The sequence below is a fragment of the Gekko japonicus genome, unplaced genomic scaffold (assembly GCF_001447785.1).
Source record: "Gekko japonicus isolate JY-2015 unplaced genomic scaffold, Gekko_japonicus_V1.1 scaffold461, whole genome shotgun sequence".
Lineage (NCBI taxonomy): Eukaryota > Metazoa > Chordata > Lepidosauria > Squamata > Gekkonidae > Gekko > Gekko japonicus.
In genome coordinates, this window is record NW_015171517.1 from 988,095 (window position 1) to 1,007,960 (window position 19,866).

At 47.1% G+C, this 19,866-nt stretch overlaps 1 protein-coding gene and 1 pseudogene across 1 annotated transcript in view; both read left to right on the plus strand.

The window, feature by feature from the left end:
- NUDT14 (nudix hydrolase 14) overlaps window positions 1–19,866 on the plus strand; it is a 100,891-nt gene that overhangs the window by 62,766 nt on the left and 18,259 nt on the right. The gene's annotated exons all lie outside the window — the stretch shown is intronic.
- Window positions 17,204–18,120, plus strand: LOC107117291 (annotated as a pseudogene).

Consider the following 19,866-nt stretch of genomic DNA (forward strand, 5'->3'; position numbering starts at 1 on the left):
CCTCCTGATGGCACTGGTATTTCTGGCCACTGTGTGATACAGAGTGTTGGACTGGATGGGCCTTTGGCCTGATCCAACATTGGCATCTCTTATGTTCTTATGGAAGGCTACTGTGTAGTTATAAACTTTTGGATTTTCCTGGTCCTGCCGATATGGCGGCCATTTTCCCTGCCCCTCTGGCCACCATTTCCTCCTCCTCGTCACTGAATATCGTTATTATAGCAATCTGTGTATCAAGTTCTCTGAATTCCCAGCTTTCATTTATTTTTAAAAAGAAAGTGAGTCTCTAGGTCTGTTCGTTGAGGAGATTTAAGGGAGAAAGAATACATCTGCAACGAAAGGGGCTAGAGATGTTTAAAATACCGAAAGCTAGGGATTCAGAGAATTGTAAGCACTGATTGTTATGATGATATAATGGTATTCAGTTGTTCGTTTAAAAAAAAAAAAGCCCAATGGCTGTGATTGGCGTATGCCATAGATCAGTGATGGCGAACCTTTTAGAGACCGAGGGCCCAAACGGCGACCCAAAACCCACTTATTTATCGCAAAGTGCCAACACGGCAATTTAACCTGAATACTGAGGTTTTACTTTAGAAAAAACAACTCATACATTAACTTAAGATGATCCAAACAAAGAAAGGAAAGCAATCCTAAATGCTTTCATTTACTTAAAATTATTTGGCAGAGAATTCGACACTTTAATGATGGTCTGGGCCTGGCTGGGGCGATGGCCAGTGTTCCCTCTAAGCTGAGTTAGTATGAGCTAGCTCACAATTTTTTAGCCTCCGGCTCACACAGGAAGGATGGCTCCAGAGCAAACTAATTTATGCAGTAGCCAAATTGCTTGCTCACAACTTTAATGCCAGCAGCTCACAGAGTAGAATTTTTGCTCACAAGACTCCACGGCTTAGAGGGAACATTGGCGATGGCACGCGTGCCCACAGAGAGGGCTCTGAGTGCCACCTTTGGCACCCGTGCCATAGGTTCACCACCACTGCCATAGATGTTGCTGCTGTGCTGTATTAGCAGCTGCGGCAGCAAGGGAGAAACTACACTGCCCTTTGTGGTGCTTGGGGAGCAAATGTCACTCGTGTGTGTGCGTGAAGTGCTGTCAAGCCACTTCTGGCTTATGGTGACCCTATGAATTAATAACCTCCAAAACGTCCTATTGTTTACAGCCTTGCTCAGGTCTTGCAAACTGGGGTCCATCGCTTTCTTGATTAACGCAATCCATCTCATGTTGAGTCTTCCTCTTCTCCTGCTGCCTTCAACTTTTCCTAGCATTATTGTCTTTTCCAGTGACTCCTGTAATCTCATAATGTGACCAAAGTATGACAGCCTCAGTTGAGTCAGTTTGGCTCCTAGGGAGAGTCCAGGCTTGATTTCATCTAAAACCCCCACTTGTTGGTCTTTTGGGCAGTCCACAGGATCCATAAAATTCCCCTCCAATATTTCAAATAAATCAGCTTTCTTAATCACTCTTATGTGCCCCCCCATTCGTTTAGAATACTCAGTAGAGTACCTTGTAGAATATTCAGTTTAGAATACGAAGTTCGTTTAGAATACTCAGTAAAATACCTAGTAGAATATTCAGTTTAGAATACTAAGTTCGTTTAGAATACTCAGTAGAATACCTAGTAGAATATTCAGTTTAGAATACTAAATTCGTTTAGAATACTCAGTAGCATACCTAGTAGAATATTCAGTTTAGAATACTCCATTCATTTAGAATACTCTGTATAGCTCATTGGCCCATGCTAGCTTTTTGGTAAGAAATAAGCCCAGAGCAGTAACCCACGCAAAGATGCAGCAGACAGCCTCCTCCGAAAGCAGGTAATTCTGGCACATTCTCTGCATTACGAATATCCAATGAGAATTTCCTGTCCCTCACTATGAACTGCCGGGAAGGAGCCAAGACTGAAGCTGTGGATTGTATAGAAGCGAGGTGGGCAATCATCTCTATGGGTGGGGATTGTGCACTTATGGGAGCCTTCAGTGATTCACTGAATTGCTCACGGCACATTACTGTGTGCCAGCACCAAGTCTAGGAATGGCTGAAATAGGATTTAGGAGGTCTCACCTGCGCGTCACTCTGAAAGAATTTCTGCTTCTACATGCTTGACAGTCAGATTACCCCTGGCAGGCAGGCAAATCAGATTTGCCGGTCCAGCGGCATCAGCAGAGACAATTTTGTGTGCCATTGCAGCTTCGGATTTTTTTCAGGGTAATAACGCTCAGGGACTTTTTAGAGAAAACAGCTTTCACAAATAACGAAGGGTTATTACAAAATGTATTGCAAACAACACTCACTGGGTGCTCAGTGAAACTAAACAGAGGCTGCAATCACACGGGCAGGAAACTGCGGGGGGGAAGCATGGCTGTTTGCCCCGGGGCAAACTAACACGTGGTTAAGCGATCAGACCTCCTGTGGAGGTACCGTGGAGGTTCCGTGGGTAGGGAGAGGTGCCGATCACAGGACACGCCTGCGCGCAACGAAGAAGCGTGCGGTGCGGCAAACTGGTTATCTTTTTTTGTGTACACGACAAATGCGCATGCTCCGTTGGGTGTGTGTGCGCATCCACAGAGACTTGGGGGGGGGAACCACCTTTTTCACAAGGGGACATGGGTGGGTGCCAGATGCCACCGGAAACGCGATCAGACGCCCGCCCTTGCCCCGCGGTTTCGTTGTGCGTTTTCAGCGGGAAGCCTCGGTTGTGCCACTTCCCAGATGTGCCGGTGAGATCGCACCCGGAAAATCCGCCTGTCTTCCGTCTCTCTTGCGTGACTAATGTTCCGTGTGACCGCAGCCAGAGTAGAATTCAAGATTTATTAAAGGGTTGGGGTTTTTTTTGCCTGAGATGTTTTTTAAGCTGTAAGGTCTCATTGCCTAGTGGATCCCAGGATGTAGGCCAAGGTATTGCAGAAGAAAAAGAAAAAATATTATATTTTTAAATGCCCTGACAAATACACTGGATTGTATACAGAATGTTGGCCCGATATTTCATTGCCTTTTATCTTTCCCTGCAATTGAGGTTTTACATGCTATACTTTATCTGTTATTACATGCGAACCACTGTTGGCGAGTATCTGTTTATTTTAACTTTCCCCTGGCACCTCATTCTTTTATATGCTGATTAAATAAAAGATTGTTCACAGTTCAAGAGGCAACAGCAAGTAGCCAGAGTTTATGTTTCCGAGATAGATGCTTAGGGGATTGTTAACACGTCTTGAAATTTATAGTTATTCCTCATTTGCTGCAATCCCGATTGGGCTCTTTTGCCTGCCGCATCTCTAGAAAGTTCTCGCAAGACTCAAATAATTTTTTCTAAGGAACTGTTTGTAGATAATCCTCTGTGCCAAGGGTCTTCAATGTTTTCTTTAATGAGAGCTAATTTTCTAAGTAGTGAAAGCTATCCTGAGCTACCCCCTGCCCCTAACCCCCCAGCATATTAACAAGCACTGCTCTGTCCTAGAAACAAAATATAGACCAGGAAGAGCACCAGAAATGAAGCTATCGTCTAAACAGCACAAAGGAAAAATCTTATGAAATAAAAGCATGTTTAACAAAATCATAAAAGCTGGGAACAGGTCTTTGAAAGGTCTTTTTTTGGATCTTCTAGAGCAGCGGTCCCCAATCTATTTGAGCCTGTGAGCACTTTTGGAATTCTGACACAGAGTGGTGGGCACAACCACAAAATGGCTGCTGTGGGAGGGCAGAGCCACACACACAGAGGAAGCCCAAGTGCAGGGAGCCAGTTTGGTGTCGTGGTTAAGTGTGCGGACTCTAATCTGGGAGAACCGGGTTTGATTCCCCACTCCTCCACTTGCACCTGCTGATGTGACCTCGGGTCAGTCACAAGCCCAGGCACAGCTGTCCTTGAAAAAGAGCACTTTGTGTCAGAGTTCTCTCAGCCCCACCCACCTCACAGGGTGTCTGTTGTGGGGAGGAAAAGGGTTTGTAAGCCGCTCTGAGACTCCGAGTGAAGGGCGGGGTATAAATCCAATCTCCTCTTCTTCTTCTTCTTCTTCTTCTTCTTCTTCTTCTTCTTCTTCTTCTTCTTCTTCTTCTTCTTCTTCTTCTTCTTCGGGGAAAGGGGGAGTAATTTAAAAAATACACTGGGAAAGAGGAGTGAGAGAAAATAAAACCAACACTGTGATGGCAACTGCCACTGAAACGACATTATTTTAATCTGCCCAGCAGACCCATAGCTACAATGGGGCATTTCGGGGCTCTGCCCCCTCAAACGTGAGGCATGCCCCACAACAGCTGCTGCCCCCCCCTCCTCTCCTGTGACATTAAAAGGGCCCTCCAGCAGATCGGTGGAGCACAAAATCGCCGTTTGGCATTCAGGGAAGGTGTGCAGCTGCCCCTCCCCCTCCCCTGCTGCGCCACAAAATTTCCCCATGCCCCACCAACCTGAAATTTCTGGCTGTGGGGCTGCTGCCCAGCCAATCAGATCTCCAGCGGCCAATTGGAGGCCTGCTAGGCAGTGCCTGACCTGGCACCCATTTTCTAAGAACACTTGGTAGTTACCAGAAGAAAGGTGTGAGGCCCCCTGCTGGCAAACTATGTGCCTGCCGCCACTCCAAGCAGTGGCAGGAGAAAAATAAAAAAGCAGCACTGCCAGTGTCCTAGGGCCACTCTAGAAATCATCAGGAATTATATGGTTGTACCATAGATTTCCCAGCATTAGAGCTATACTTTGTCATCGATGTCACACCACCACCATGTCTCCTGCCCCAGCCCTCTCACCAGTAGCCAGGCTTGGCCTGGGGAGCCTAGCTGTAGTAAGAAGGCAAACTGGGTAAGATGGAGCAAAAAAGTTTGTATTCCTGCACCCAGAAAGTTTTGAGTTGAAAGAAAGAGTTCATGAGTAAGTATCAGAGGTTTTTGAAACTTCATGGAAATTGACAGCAGGGGAACATTACAGACCCCAGAGACCAGACCTGTGTTCCTGTGCTATTAATAATGCTAAATAAAATTTGCATATTTTACACGAGTGTAGAGTCTTTGCCAAATGTGTCTAATTAATTGCAGGTTGTTTTAAAAAAATCAAAGTAATGGTGTCTTTCAACCCCAATGCCAAATTTGTACAGTGCTTTCTGCAACCATTAGAAGAGTTAAAATGTTATTTGCCTTGATTTTTTAATACACAGTTTCTAGTATTAAATTGCATCAGGAGCAGCTGTGGAATTTATGTGGGGTTAGGGATGCTGGACCTCAACAGCATGATAAAAAGTAGAGACATCACCCTGCCAACAAAAGTCCACATGGTCAAAGCAATGGTATTCTTAGTAGTCATGTATGACTGCGAGAGTTGGACAATAAGAAAAGCCGAGCGCCGAAGAATAGATTCTTTTGAACTATGGTGCTGGATCTGGCAACCCTCCCCCCCCCCCCCCCCATTGGCCGGGGCGGGGGGGGGGCTGGCAACCCAATTTGGGGTACAGCAAAATAGCTTTTTGAACTTCATCTATTAAGCCTCTCTCCGAATCCATTTTATTTGTGATTTGTATGAAAGGCTGAGAGTTTTTTTGTCAAGTACTTATGGCTTTGCCTTTGCAGTGAGCTGCATCTTAACTAGCCGTTTGAACTGGCACTGGCCTTTGGGGGGGGGGGATGCAGAATGCTGTGAAGGAAAGCTCAGAACCAGCCGGTAAGGATTGTGCAAGAGCTCACACATTTAATCTCTGGCCTGCCCGCATTATACTCAAAGCTCTGGGAAAGTAAAGGAGTAGTACCAGAGAATAATCAAAGGCTGTCGCTGTAGTATCCTTGCCCTGGAATCAAACAGCTGTTATCTCCAGTTTAAGTTTCTTGATATAGGTTCCTAATAAAAGGAGGTAACAGCACTTTGTTTATCATAATGTACGTTTATGAGTTGTTAATCTGAGTAGTCGTCTTCAAAAGTTAAACATTAATTTGTGTAGAGGACCTACTCAAGAATCGGTGTGTTTTGGCTTTTCCCTTCCCCTGTTTTCCTATGCTTGCCATCTGTCCTGCAAAACAGAACCTTAGTTGTAGGCCAGACTTCAGGGGGAGAACTGTGGCCATCATCACCTGCCTGTTGGCATCTCAGCAGCACATTGTGGGCCAAGTGTTGGAAAGAGACTGCTGGATCAAGTAGCTCTTTGGTGGAATATTGTGGCAATAAACAGTGTGTGAAATGGGGTTGCCAGGTTGACTTACCTGGCCAGAGGGAGTCTCCCAACATCCTTCCGGGAGACCAGAAGTGATGCTGAGCATTTTCGGGCCTACTTCTAGTCAGGGGTGACTGATTTCCCACAAGCCGCTGCTCCGCCCTCGCTCTTCCTTTCCCCCCAATTGTATGTGTCAATTTCCTATTACTTGCTGTGCGGCTGTATTTTGACCCGCAGCTTCACCCGATTTCCCCCACTTCTTTTCAATCCTGTTTGTTGAGGATCAAAAAGACGCGGGAGAAATTGGGTGAAGCTGCGGGTCAAAATGCAGCCCTGGGAAATTGACACATACAATCGGGGGTGGGGGTAAGGAGGAGCGAGGACGGAGCAGCAGCTTGTGGGAAATCGGTCTCTGGTTTTGGGGCAAAACTCTGGTAAATTCGGCGTCAAACCATAGAGTTTCCCCAAAAACCAGAGCATCATCCCCAACCAGAAGTAGACCTGAAACTGGAAGTAGGCCCAAAAAGATCATTTTGGGGCGGGTTTTCCCCCTGCTGGCCAGCTGGCTGGTGGTGAGCAAAAGCCTGGGAAAGTGGAGGTTCCCCCACTCCCACCGGGGGGCTGGCAACCCTAGTGTGAAACTGAACCAGAGAAAGCGGTCTTCACAGTTCCTCTGGAAGATTACTCCACTGAGATGGCTGAACCTCTGAGGCCAAGTGGATCTCCCAAAAGGAAGGTAGACTCAGGAGAAAGTTACGGAATGACCTATGTTGGTGGGCAGGTCTATATAGGAAGAAGTAGCCCTTCCGTTATCTCCCCGCCAAGTCATCAAGCACTTGAAATGTTAAAAACAACATCTTGAGTATGCCCAGAAACAATCTGGCCACCCATTGTATGCCTGATACACAGCATTTTCAGTTTGCACAGAAAAAGAAAAGAAAAGAAAAAGGATTCGGTCATCTAATAAATTTCTGCAAAGAGCCTTTTTCAGGTATGTATGTTTAAAAACGAAGGGCTACGGTGGAATGGAAGTGAGTTGGAAGAAACAATTCTGCTTCTCTCACATTTTCTTTCTTTCACAATAAAAATGTTGCCCTGCCCTGCATTTTGCATGCATCCCGCATCAATCATATTGTTGATACCAGGATAAACAGCAAAACAGACCACTTTATCGAAACAGACCACTTTATTTCAGCAGCATTTAAGATTAGCTAACTTTTCTTCCTACTAAACAACTCAAGAACGAAAAAGGCCTGCAGTGTGGAGTGGAATCATAGCAGTGTGGTAGCTGAAATATTCAAGGTTAAGTTAAAACATGCCTTTCCCACTGAACGTAACCTGGGGGCTGTTAGTGCTTTTGTGTTCTTCCACACCCACATAGGCAAAAGCTTGTTAGATAGGTTTGAAATCCATGTTTCCAGGGGAAGCATTTCTGGAAAATGTTACAAAGGCTTCCACACTTCCATTCAGTACATGTTTTTCTAGCTGCATGAACCGAACTCTGAGCCAATTGCTAGGAATGCTGGGAAAACCCTCCCAGGTTTCCAGGAAATGAGAGAAGGAGCTGTGGAACCTAAAGCGTGTCATCCAGTTGCAACTGACTCATGGCAACCTCATGAAGTTCCACCGCATGGGGTTTTCAAGGCAAGAGATGAACAGAGGTGGGCACTCGTGGGCACTCCATTGAATTGCTCAGCAGTCGGGTTAGAACAGATAAAAGGAAGTATTTCTTCACCCAAAGAGTGATGAACACATGGAATTCACTGCCACAGGAGGAAGTAGCGGATACAAGCATGGACGGCTTCAAGAGGGATAAGCATATGGAGCAGAGGTCCAGCAGTGGCTATTAGCCACAAGGTATAGATAGATAGGAACTCTCGGTCTGGGGCAAGTGATGCACTGTATTCTTGGTACAAGGGGAGCAACAGTGGGAGGGCTCCTAGTGTCCTGGCCCCACTGCTGGACCTCCTGATGGCACCTGGTATTTTTGGCCACTGTGTGACAGAGTGTTGAACTGGATGGGCCGTTGGCCTGATCCAACATTGGATTCTCTATGGCATTATGCCCAATCGAAGTCCCTCCCCTCCTTCCTCAAGCTCCACCCCCAAAATCTCCAGGTATTTCCCAGCCCAGAGCTGGCAACCTTACTTCCTCTGCATAGCAGCCCCAGTCTTCCTCGGTGGGATCTCCTGTCCAAGCGCAGACCCTGCTGAGCTTCCAAGGACCAAAAAAAATTAGATTATTCGGGCTGCTGCTGCCTATTTAAACATTTCCAAGCCTGTGCCAGGGAGGATTCCCCTGCCTCCTGCCCCCTGGACAACCGGAGAGATTAAGGGCTACTGAGAAAGCGGGTAAATGGCAGGGCAGGACATGGGTGCTGGAATCCCCTCCCCTTTAGGACTCAGGCACAAGGGAATGAGGCAAACAGCCATCCACAAGGAGAAGAAGAGAAGAAGAAGAGATTGGATTTATATCCCACCCTTCACTCGGAGTCTCAGAGCGACTTACAAACTCCTTTCCCTTCCCCTCCCCACAACAGACACCCTGTGAGTTGGGTGGGGTTGAGAGAGCTCTTTTAAGAACAGCTGTGACAGAACTGTGGCTTGCCCAAGGTCATCCAGCAGCTGCAAGTGGAGGAGTGAGGAATCAAACCCGGTTCTCCCCGATTAGAGTCCTCGCACTTAACCACTACACCAAACTGGCTCGCAACCGTTCTGAGGATTCTCAGGAGGTTAACACATTCCCACCTTATATTTTGAACATTGTGAAAGGCTATTCTATTTCAGCGAGCCTTGTTGAATTGGCTGTTCTGTTTGGGGAGCAAGGCCATTTCAAAAAGTCTGTGCAGGCCGTTTGATTTTTTTAAAAATTGATCTGATTTTTAGCTTATATGCTTTGAACACTGCAGTAAGGACAGAAAGTTTAAATAAACCAGCAGAAACTAATCAGTCTAAAGTTAGATGAAATGACATCGTCCTTCGTAAGTCAGCGTGCCCTATTTTAGTAGCACTTGAAGACAAAATGGACTTCTTCCTGTTTTCCTGAAAGTAATTTCTGTTAATGAGATTCTGAGGCACTTTGCTGGAAGGTTCTCATGCTGAGGAGACGAGTTTTCCATCTCCCAAAGGAGCCTTTCTGGAGCTTTCGCACACTAGATCGAAAGCAGCTCCTTCCTGTAGCTTGAGCCAAGAGCAGTTGCACGATCCAGGCCCACCATAACTGGGCAAGCTAGGTATGCCTCACAGCATTTTTGCCCCAGCATTTTTGAGCCTGCAGGCACCTGTGGAATTCCGACCCTGTGTGGTGGGCACAGCCACAAAACGGCTGCCACAAAACGGCTGCTGCAGGAAGTGGAGCCAGCTACCCAATGGGTTCCCCAGCTTACCTTTCAGTCACACAGTGAAGATCCTTGTGCAGTGGCGGCAGCTAGGGATGGTCATGAGCCGAATTAGGAACCAAAATTGTCACGAACCGTGCCCAGTTCATGGTTCACAAGCCTTGGTTCATGGGTTCGCGTCTCCCACAAGCTGCCCACGAACTAGGGTTGCCAGCCTCCAGGTGGGGCCTGGAGATCTCCCGTCTTTACAGCTGATCTCCAGCTGACAGAGATCAGCTCCCCTGGAGAAAATGGCTGCTCTGAAGGGTGGGCTCTATGGCACTGTACCCTGCTGAGGCCCCTCCCCTCCACAAACCCCACCTTCTCCCAGATCCGCCCCCAAAGTCTCCAGATATTTTCTAACCCAGACCTGGCAACCCTACCATGAACCAAACTGGTTTTCATAGAGGTTCATGAGGATTGTGGGAGCAGTTTGTGGGCCAGACATGCTGGTACCAGTGAATCAATTGACCAGGCAGTGGAGGGATGGACTTCTGCAGCCCTGAAAACACCAATAGTGGCCCTCCAAAACCTGATAGACAGTTCTGGCTGCCAACAAGAGACCTCCCATTCTGCTCTATGGGAGCAGAATGTATACCCCCGAGCTCACACTCAGCTGCTTTCACTTTGCAGCAGACAGGCAGAAAGGGAGTAGTTATTGTTAGAGGCATTGAGGGAGGGAATTGGAAGTCTGTCTGAACAGTGTTGGTGCTTCAGGCCTCTGAGAAACCTGTCCTTTTCCTACAGGGCCACTACTGTGTCCCCCACAGCCAATCCTCACCAAATTTGGAGGGCAGGAAGAGGGGCTGCCCGGGGAGGTCCTCTGCGAGTTTGATGCTTCTAACTTGCAGGGGGTCCATTTGACACAGTCCTAAATCTGCAGCTGTGATTTCCCCACTTTCCTGGGAGCACCTGCTTTGGAGGGCTGGTATTCAGCTGCCCCTCCCCACAGCCAATCCTCACCACACTTGGAGGGCAGGTAGAGGGGCATCCTGGGGAGGTCCTCTGCGAGTTTGATGTCTCTAGCTTCCCGGGGGTCTGTTCAACACACTCCTAAGAGTACTTTCCCGGGGCACCTGCTTTGGCAGGCTGTAACTCGGCCCCCCTAAATCTATCCTCACCAAACTTGGAGGACAGGTAGAGGAGAGTCAGCTGGAGACTTGTTGTGAGTTTGGCATCTCTAGACTGCCGGGGAACAGGGGGCTGTTCTACCATGCCACAAACTGCACAAACCACGAACCGGTTCATTAAATGGAAAGGTTCGTAGAGATTCATGGTTCGTGATAACCCCCATGAACCACGAACCCCCATTTCCCTGGTTCATGCTCGTGAGTTTGGCATCTCTAGACTGCCGGGGGGCTGTTCTACCATGCCACAAACGGCACAAACCACGAACCGGTTCATTGAATGGAAAGGTTCGTAGAGGTTCATGATTCGTGAACCCCCCATGAACCACGAACCCCCATTTTCCCGGTTCATTCCCATCCCTAGTGGCAGCTGCTGCCAAAGCAATATTTTTTTAAAAAAAATCTGCACAGCCAATCAAATCTCCAGTGGCCAATCAGAAGCTTTGCTGGGCAAAAGTCCCATGTGGCCCCGCCCACTTCCTAAAAACACTTGGCAGGTGCGAGAAAAGTTGTTAGCAGGCACCATGGCGCCCCTGGGCACCACGCTGGGGACCCCCCGCCTTTCAGGATGCCCACAAGCACGGATCCTCACAAGCGGGGGTATTCCCAGTCTAATCACAACATCCCATTCGGAGCAGGCAACAAGGGATAGCAAAGAGAGCTGAAATTCATTAGTCCAGAAATCTGCCCCGTGGTGGGGATAGTAAGGAAGGAGGAGTTCCTATGAACATTTGATACGCCCTTATATTCAGCCGCTCCGTTAGTCATCTAGTTCAATATTGTCTACTCTGTTCAGCAATTGCTTTCCAGAGTCTGAGGCAGGAAAAGGGTCTTTCCGCACAGCCTCTACCCGCGACCATTGAACCTGAGATGCCAGGGACCGAACCCGGGACCTTCTACATGCAAAGCATCCCCCCACCCCACCCCGCGCACACAATGCAGATGCAGGCAAAAGAAGCAAGGGTGGAATGACAAGGATGAAAAGCAGGCCCAGAGTTCACGGCACAAGACCACCTGAGCTCAAGCCTAGGGAATTGTTGCTCCAAAACAAAGGACATCATCGGGGGACCCTTCAAAAGCATGCCTGCTCAACTGTGGTCTGCTTTAGCGGAGGAGCCATGCAAAAGGGAGGAGAATTCTGCATTGGCTTTTCCCTCCATTGCTTTACAAAGCCCACGTTGGAACAGGAACTCTGCATTGCATGCTGCTTTTACTTCCTTTGATCATCGGATTTTATGGTAGCCTCCACACTTCGTGCCGCTTTCGCTTCCTCTGATCATCGGATCTTATGGTACCTTCTGTTCAGGGGTGACTTTGCAGTCAGTACGGCATTGCCCCAAGATATTTGAATGTGGTTTTGAGCTGCACGTTCCCCTCCCAGTTGAGAAAATGTGGGGCGAATGTTAGATGAAGAATCGCCCTGTGTTGCCGGTCTGGTAACCCAGAGGACTGGAACTGGTAGCTAGCTGCCAGGAGTCAGGCTTTCATTCCAAACACGGGCATCCCCAACAACAAATTCAAGTGCCAGATCCAAAGTTCAGGGGGTGTCCCAGTGCCCACACGGACCTTAAGGTTCAGTGAGGGTGGGACAGTTCCCCATGCCGAGGTGATAAGAATGTAGCAATGCTCCCTTCGTAGAACAAATGGGCAAGTCTTTGCAAGAGGGGAGCCCCGTATGCAAATCAGGGCACCCTCATCCGCAGAAGAGCAGTTTCTTCCTCTTCTCTCTCTCTCTCTCTCTCTCCCTTCAGTCCTTTTCTCCAGGCTGTGTCATTATTCACAAAGCTATCAGCATCCCATTGTACCTGAAACATGGTTTTGTTGACTGTTTAAATTCTCCTGGGAGGGAGCAAGAACAAAAACAAATTGTATGCATTTTTGGCATGTTTGCACATGAGACCTATTGTTCGAGGCCGTTTGATGTCAATTTCAGATTAAATTCTTGTATAGGCCTCATACATTCCAAGGAAAGTCTACTCTTTTCCTGTTCTTCTGTTCTGTTTTGGCATTCTGATAACATAATGCCTTGGTCAGGCCTAATCTTTTGTGCATTATGTTGCCACTACAATATAGGGAAACCGTCGTTGGGTTTTCTTTTCTTTAATAAGCTTTTAACCCACTTGTGTGCATGTTGCAATGATGAAGTCCACCCCACTATTCATCACCGACCGATTCCAGGTTAAATGGAATTAATGTGGCATCCACTCTAATTATTTTTCAAGTTGCCTTCAGGCTTTCTGAACCCTTCGTTTGCCTAATGTTTCTTGATGACTTCCATCATTGTGACTTTCCTGCATTGTACAGGGGGTTGGACTAGATGACCCTGGAGGTCCCTTCCAACTCCTATGATTCTATGACCCGCCCAAGACTTCACTGTCTGTAATGGAAACCACATTTCTCTGAACCCCTTTCAGTATCAGAGAGGAAACAAAAATTCATTTTGGTCTCTTCTTGTCAGCCTTTTGAGAAAATCCGGTTGCTGCTTGAATCGCTGACTAATTTTGTTTTTGTGCAGATAATTTGGTAAGCGTCGCAACTCTTTGGTGTTCCAGTGTTCCCTGTTGTCTCAAGATGGCACAGAAAGGAGACAGTTGTAATGACAACACTGTTTCATTCAAGTTTAAATTGATCTTGTTCCTTAACTTTGACAGCTTGGTTCTCTTGATGGTTCCATCTGTTCCGAACACGTCTTGAAGTGACTGAATCTTAGGGAAAATAATAACCCATTCTTCCGTTCCTTCATGCACGTTAACCCAGTTTTTAGCTTATCCTTATTATTTCTGTCTCCTCCATATCAAGGATCTGTCAAGGTTAACCTTGTCTATACTGACTGGGAGCAGCTCTCTGGAGTCTCGGGCAGAGAAAGGCCTTTCGCATCACCTACTGCTTGATCTTCCAACGAGAGGTGCTGGGGATTGAACCTTGGACCGCCTGCATGCAATCCAGATGTTCTGCCACTGAGCCATGTCTCCAACCCCCCCATAGAATCATAGAAGGAACGTTCATCTAGTCCAACCCAGTGTTCCCTCTAAGCTGAGTTATTGTGAGCTAGCTCACAGTTTTTTAGCCTCCGGCTCACACATTTTTCTCTCGGCTCAGGAAGGGATGGCTCCAGAGCACACTAATTTATGCAGCAGCCAAATCGCTCGCTCACAACTTTAATGCCCGTAGCTCACAAGGTAGATTTTTTTTGCTCACAAGACTACACAGCTTAGGGCAAGCATTGGTCCAACCCCCTGCACAATGCAGGAAATTCACAAATTCCTCCCCCACACACATGCCCCCAGTGACCCCTGCTCCACGCCCAGAAGATGGCAAAAAAAACCTCCAGGATCCCCGGCCAAGCTGGCCGGGAGCAAAATGCCTTCCTGACCCCAGAGTGGCAATCAGCATTTCCCTGGGTGTGCAAGAAAGGGCCACGAGAACTGAGCTCTGAGCTCTGAGGCAACCCTTCCTTGCCCTCCTTTTCATGACCAGCCCTGGCTCCCCCCCCCCCAACAGCTCATAAATTTGTCCCATCTAAACTCTGTTTGGCTTTGTGCTGAAGAGGTAGTCAGCGTTCTGTGACAATCCTCATGGACTGGGTCCCATAACTCCCTTCTGCTAATGGCAGCACTGTACCTCTGGTCCAAGCGGAAAGAGTCTCTTTGCCGGCCACTAAAATAGTCCTTGGGATGCCACCAATGTTCCCTCTAAGCTGTGGAGTCTTGTGAGCAAAAATTCTACTTTGTGAGCCACTGGCATTAAAGTTGTGAGCGAGCGATTTGGCTGCTGCATAAATTAGTTTGCTCTGGGGCTATCCTCCCTGAGCTAAGACAAAAATGTGTGAGCTAGAGGCTAAAAAACTGTGAGCTAGCTCACACTAACTCAGCTTAGAGGGAACACTGGATGCCACCCCATGTCAGTTTTCGGGGTGTCTTGAGCGATGCAGGAACCAAGCGTCACTTTTCTAACTGCGGTGGAAGTATGGTGAACCATTTTTTTAAAAAGAGTTTTATTTTCCAAAACTACAAGAAAAAACAGGATGGGGAAACTATAAACTGTAGGAGAAAGTAAGTTAAACCACTAAAAACCCAAGAGGTGGAGGTACTACAATAGTTACAGTTTGATAACTTTAAATGTTAAGATTCAAGTGTTACATTGCAAGTGATCACTAAAATCGCTTATTTACTTCAAGTCCAGGAATTCTGACTTAGTAAGAATCAATACAAGAGTCAATTATAAAAGAGTAAGCAAACTTCAGAGATAATCAGCATCTCATTTTTTTTTTGTTCCTTCTCTCTCTCAAACGATAGCCCTGCTTCGGGGCAGCTGCCCCACGTTCCGAGTCCGAGCCTTCTTCAGTAGGAAATTCATCTTCACTTTCCCTGTCCTCTTCATCTTCCCCCGTTGGTCCCCGTTGTTGCTGCAAGAACTCTCGTGCTTTCATAACGGAGTCAATCTTTTCCCTTTTATCTTTAGATTTTATGGTGAACCATTTTGATAGTCTATCAGTGGGGAAAGTCACAGAGGTCCTTCTTCCTCCAGGCCCCTCAATGGGGACCCACGGGAAGGACATAAGAACATAAGAACATAAGAGACGCCAATGTTGGATCAGGCCAAAGGCCCATCCAGTCCAACACTCTGTAAGTGATCACTAAAATCGCTTATTTACTTCAAGTCCAGGAATTCTGACTTGGTAAGAATCAATACAAGAGTCAATTATAAAAGAGTAAGCAAACTTCAGAGATAATCAGCATCTCATTTTTTTTTTGTTCCTTCTCTCTCTCAAACGATAGCCCTGCTTCGGGGCAGCTGCCCCACGTTCCGAGTCCGAGCCTTCTTCAGTAGGAAATTCATCTTCACTTTCCCTGTCCTCTTCATCTTCCCCCGTTGGCCCCCGTTGTTGCTGCAAGAACTCTCGTGCTTTCATAACGGAGTCAATCTTTTCCCTTTTATCTTTAAATTTTATGGTGAACCATTTTGATAGTCCATCAGTGGGGAAAGTCACAGAGCTCTCTAGACTGGTCCTTCTTCCTCCAGGCCCCTCAATGGGGACCCACTCTGGGTTTATTTGTTTAGAAAATGTGAAGTCTCCAGATGCTTGTTTGAGGTAGTTCATAACGCAGCATGTGGCAAAAATCATAAAAAACCAGCATAAATAGCAGTGGCGTTGACACACCATAAGGACATTAAAAACCCAGCTAAAACATTGCGTGCTGGAAAGTGCTGGAAAGTCACAGCTGACCAGTGCTCCCTCTAAGCTGTGGAGTCTTGTGAGCAAACATTCTACTTTGTGAGCTGCTGGCATGACCAAGAAGACAGAGCATCACTTGCCCCAGAGTCCCTATCTATACCTTGTGGCTAATAGCCACTGATGGACCTCTGCTCCATATGCTTATCTAATTCCCTTTTGAAGCCGTCCATGCTTGTAGCCGCCACCACTTCCTGTGGCAGTGAATTCCATGTGTTAATCACTCTTTGGGTGAAGAGGTAGCGCCTCATCCACCAAAATCAGTCCGTTGATCTTATGACGCCCACTGAGCCTCATCCACTAAAATCAGTCTGTTGATCTTATGATGCCCACTGAGCCTGTCCACTCAACCTTCTGAGACTCTGGGTTTATTTGTTTAGAAAATGTGAAATCTCCAGATGCTTGTTTGAGGCAGTTTATAAAGCAGCATGTGGCAAAAATCATTAAAAACCCAGCATAAATAGCAGTGACGTTGACACACTATAAGGACATTAAAAACCCAGCTATAACATTGCGTGCTGGAAAGTCTCAGCTGACCAATGCTCCCTCTAAGCTGTGGAGTCTTGTGAGCAAAAATTCTACTTTGTGAGCTGCTGGCATTAAAGTTGTGAGCGAGCGATTTGGTTACTGCATAAATTAGTTTGCTCTGGAGCCCATCCTTCCTGAGCTGAGACAAAAATCTGTGAGCTGGAGGCTAAAAAATTGTGAGCTGGCTCACACTAACCCAGCTTAGAGGGAACACTGCAGCCGACCCCTTTAGGATTTTCTAGGCAAGAGACCTTTGGAGGTGGCTTGCCATTGCCTGCCTCTGCGTGGCAACCTTGGACTTCCTTGGTGGTCTCCCATCCAAGTAATAACCAGGGCCGACCCTGCTTAGCTTCCAAGTTCTGACGAGATCGGGCTAGCCTGGGCCATCTGTGTCAGGGTGTAAAACATTTAGCAGCCCGAAATGATGCTTGGAATACAGTCCTCCGGCTAGAAGTAGACTGTAACAACAACTTTAACAAACCTAATCCCTTCGTTAAAAGCCTGGGTGCCCACACAGAATGTTGGAAAGAAGAGATGTTGGGACCTAGCTATAAAGAGTGTCTAATGTTTTCCAGAAGATATATGTATAAGAAACATGATGGCCTTTCGTCAGACTTTTTGCGGCTGTACGGCTTGGGGTGATCAGTGCTATTTTGTCCTTCACCCTTTTTAATTGTGGAGTGAGACACTTATGTTGTTTACTTTTTTTTTTTCATTAAAGTACAGTATTTTTTAAAAGAAGTGTTCTGGCCCTGCCTTTCCCCGGCAGTAGTGAACGTCTTCAGTTAAGTTCTGAAAATGGTCCGCTACTCTCTTGATCCAGGTAATGGTAAAGGTTTCCCTTGCTCGAAAGCCAGTCGAATCCGACTCTAGGGATGCGGTGCTCATCTCCGTTTCAAAGCCGAAGAGCCAGCGCTGTCCAAAGACATTTCCGTGGTCATGTGGCCAGCATGACTAAACACCAAGGCGCACGGAACGCTGTTACCTTCCCACCGAAGTGGTACCTATTTATCTACTTGCAATTTCTTGCTTTCGAACTGCTAGGTTGGCAGGAGCTGGAACTAGAGATGGGAGCTCACTCCATCATGCGGCACCCAGGTCTCGAACTGCTGAACTACTGACCTTCCACAGCCTGCAGTTCAGCGTCTTAACCACTTGATCCAGAGAACCCCACAAAATCATGCAAGTCAAGGGGCTCCAATCTTCAAGTCCACTTCAAGAATACACATGAGACAGCCCAAGCTATCAAGGGTATGCACATTCGGAAGGCCACAAGTACTTAAAAGATGTGATGAAGAAACAGTGTGTGCCCTTTCGCCGCTACAACGGTGGGGTTGGCAGATGTGCTCAGGCCAAGCAGTGGGGCTGGACACAGGGGCGCTGGCCGAAGAAGAGCGCCGAGTTTCTCCTGCACATGCTTAAGAATGCTGAGAGCAATGCTGAGCTGAAGGGTCTGGATGTGGGTTATCTGGTAATTGAGCACATTCAGGTCAACGAAGCTCCTAAAATGTGCAGGCAAACCTATAGGGCTCACGGTCGCATCAACCCCTATATGAGTTCCCCCTGCCACATTGAGATGATCCTCATAGAGAAGGAGCAAATTGTCCCCAAGCCAGAAGAAGAAGTTGCTCAGAAGAAGAAGATATCCCAAAAGAAACTGAAGAAGCAGAAACTCACGGCTCAGGAATAAAACACTATGTTCATTTCACAAATAAAAATAAAACAAATGGGGGGGGGGAAAGTGTTCTGGCCCAACATTCAAAAGAGGCACCAGGTGAGTCTCAAGGGAGAGGGTATTCCATATGTGAGGGCCACCACTGAAAAAGCCCTGTTCTTGGTTGCCACCACTTCACCTTCACAGGCAGAGGTACAGAGAGCAGAGCTTGTTAAGGCAAGCTTAATTGGTAGGTTGGACAGTACATGAGAAAGCAGTTGTGTTCTGTATTTCCATTATGGTCTAGAATGCAAGAGAAGCCATGTTGGATCAGGCCAATGGCCCATCCAGCCCAACACTCCATGTCACACAGTGACCAAAACTCAGGGGCCATCAGGAGGTCCACCAATGGGGCCAGGACTCCAGAAGCCCTCACACTGTTGGTGTGCCAATTGTTGCTCTCCTCTTAGAACAATTTGGGACAGAAGTTAGAATGTGAAACTTTTCTTACATTTGGCCCATTTCCATGTGTGTAGATAGATGAGAGAGACAGACAGAGAGAGAGAGAGAGAGAGCGCTCAGCCCACTGGTGGTCTCTTTGGGAGTTGACTACCTCCTTTGATTAACTTGTTTCCTCCCCATCTCTTAACCTATTGACCCAGAATATAGATTCAGGTGGGTAGCCATGTTGTTCTGAAGCAGTAGAACAAAGTTTGAGTCCTTTAAGACCAACGAAGTTTAATTCTGGGCAGGGCTCATTTTGTAGAAAAAGCCCAGCAGGAACTCATTAGCATAATAGGCCACACCCAACAGCAAAACTCATTAGCATATTAGGCCACACCCTGACAGCACAGCTCATTAGCACATTAGGCCACACCCCCGTGTTACCAGAAGTGTGGTCATCCAGCCACACCCACCTTTCCCTTCTTATTCTGTTTACCTTGTTTGTTGTCAAAACCCAGGGCCTTTTTTTGTAGCAGGAACTCCTTTGTGTGTTAGGCCACACACCCCTAATGTAGCCAATCCTAATGAGTTTCTGCTTTTGGGTGTGGCCTATTATGCTAATGAGTTCCTGGTGGGCGTGGCCAACTCGGGAGCCAGCCGGAACTCCGTTCCTGTGCGTTCCTGCCCAAAAATAGCCCTGATTCTGGGTATAAGCTTTCCTGCATACGCACACTTCAGAAGTATGCATGCACACGGAAGCTTATACCCAGAATTTAACTTTGTTGTTCTTAGAGGTGCCACTGGACTCAAACTTTGTCCCGGAATAGGAATTCATAACATTGCTTGTAAACGATCTTTTACTTTTGCCAAGGTATTTGTGTTTCAGTTGGTAATCTACTTAAGCATTGGGATTTCAGTGGACTCTATGACTTGTGCAAACAGGTCTTTGTCCAGCCGACTCGTCTTTATGCGCACGCATCACACCTCTACTTCAAATAGCACTGGTGGTTTCTCTGCCACCACATGGCATGCAATCTAGCCATAACCAGTCCTACGAAGAAACCTTATGAATCACCAAATGATAAATGATCCTAGTGGTCATCGGTCCTCGGGAAACGATGCCATGACGATGAATACGTTATGCTCTGTTGGTGGGCTGACTTTGGACTGCTGACTTTGGCCCCGATCCTGAAACTGTTTAGAACTTGTTCACACATTGTGGCAAGCGTCAGCTTAACCTCATGGTAAGGAAACAATGGCTGCATATAGTCCGTTTAATGTTTCTTGAGGCAGCAAATTCGGTGCCCTGAGAGATACTGGAAACATTTAATGGTCTGCAGAGGGACGGGAGGACAGAGCTCGT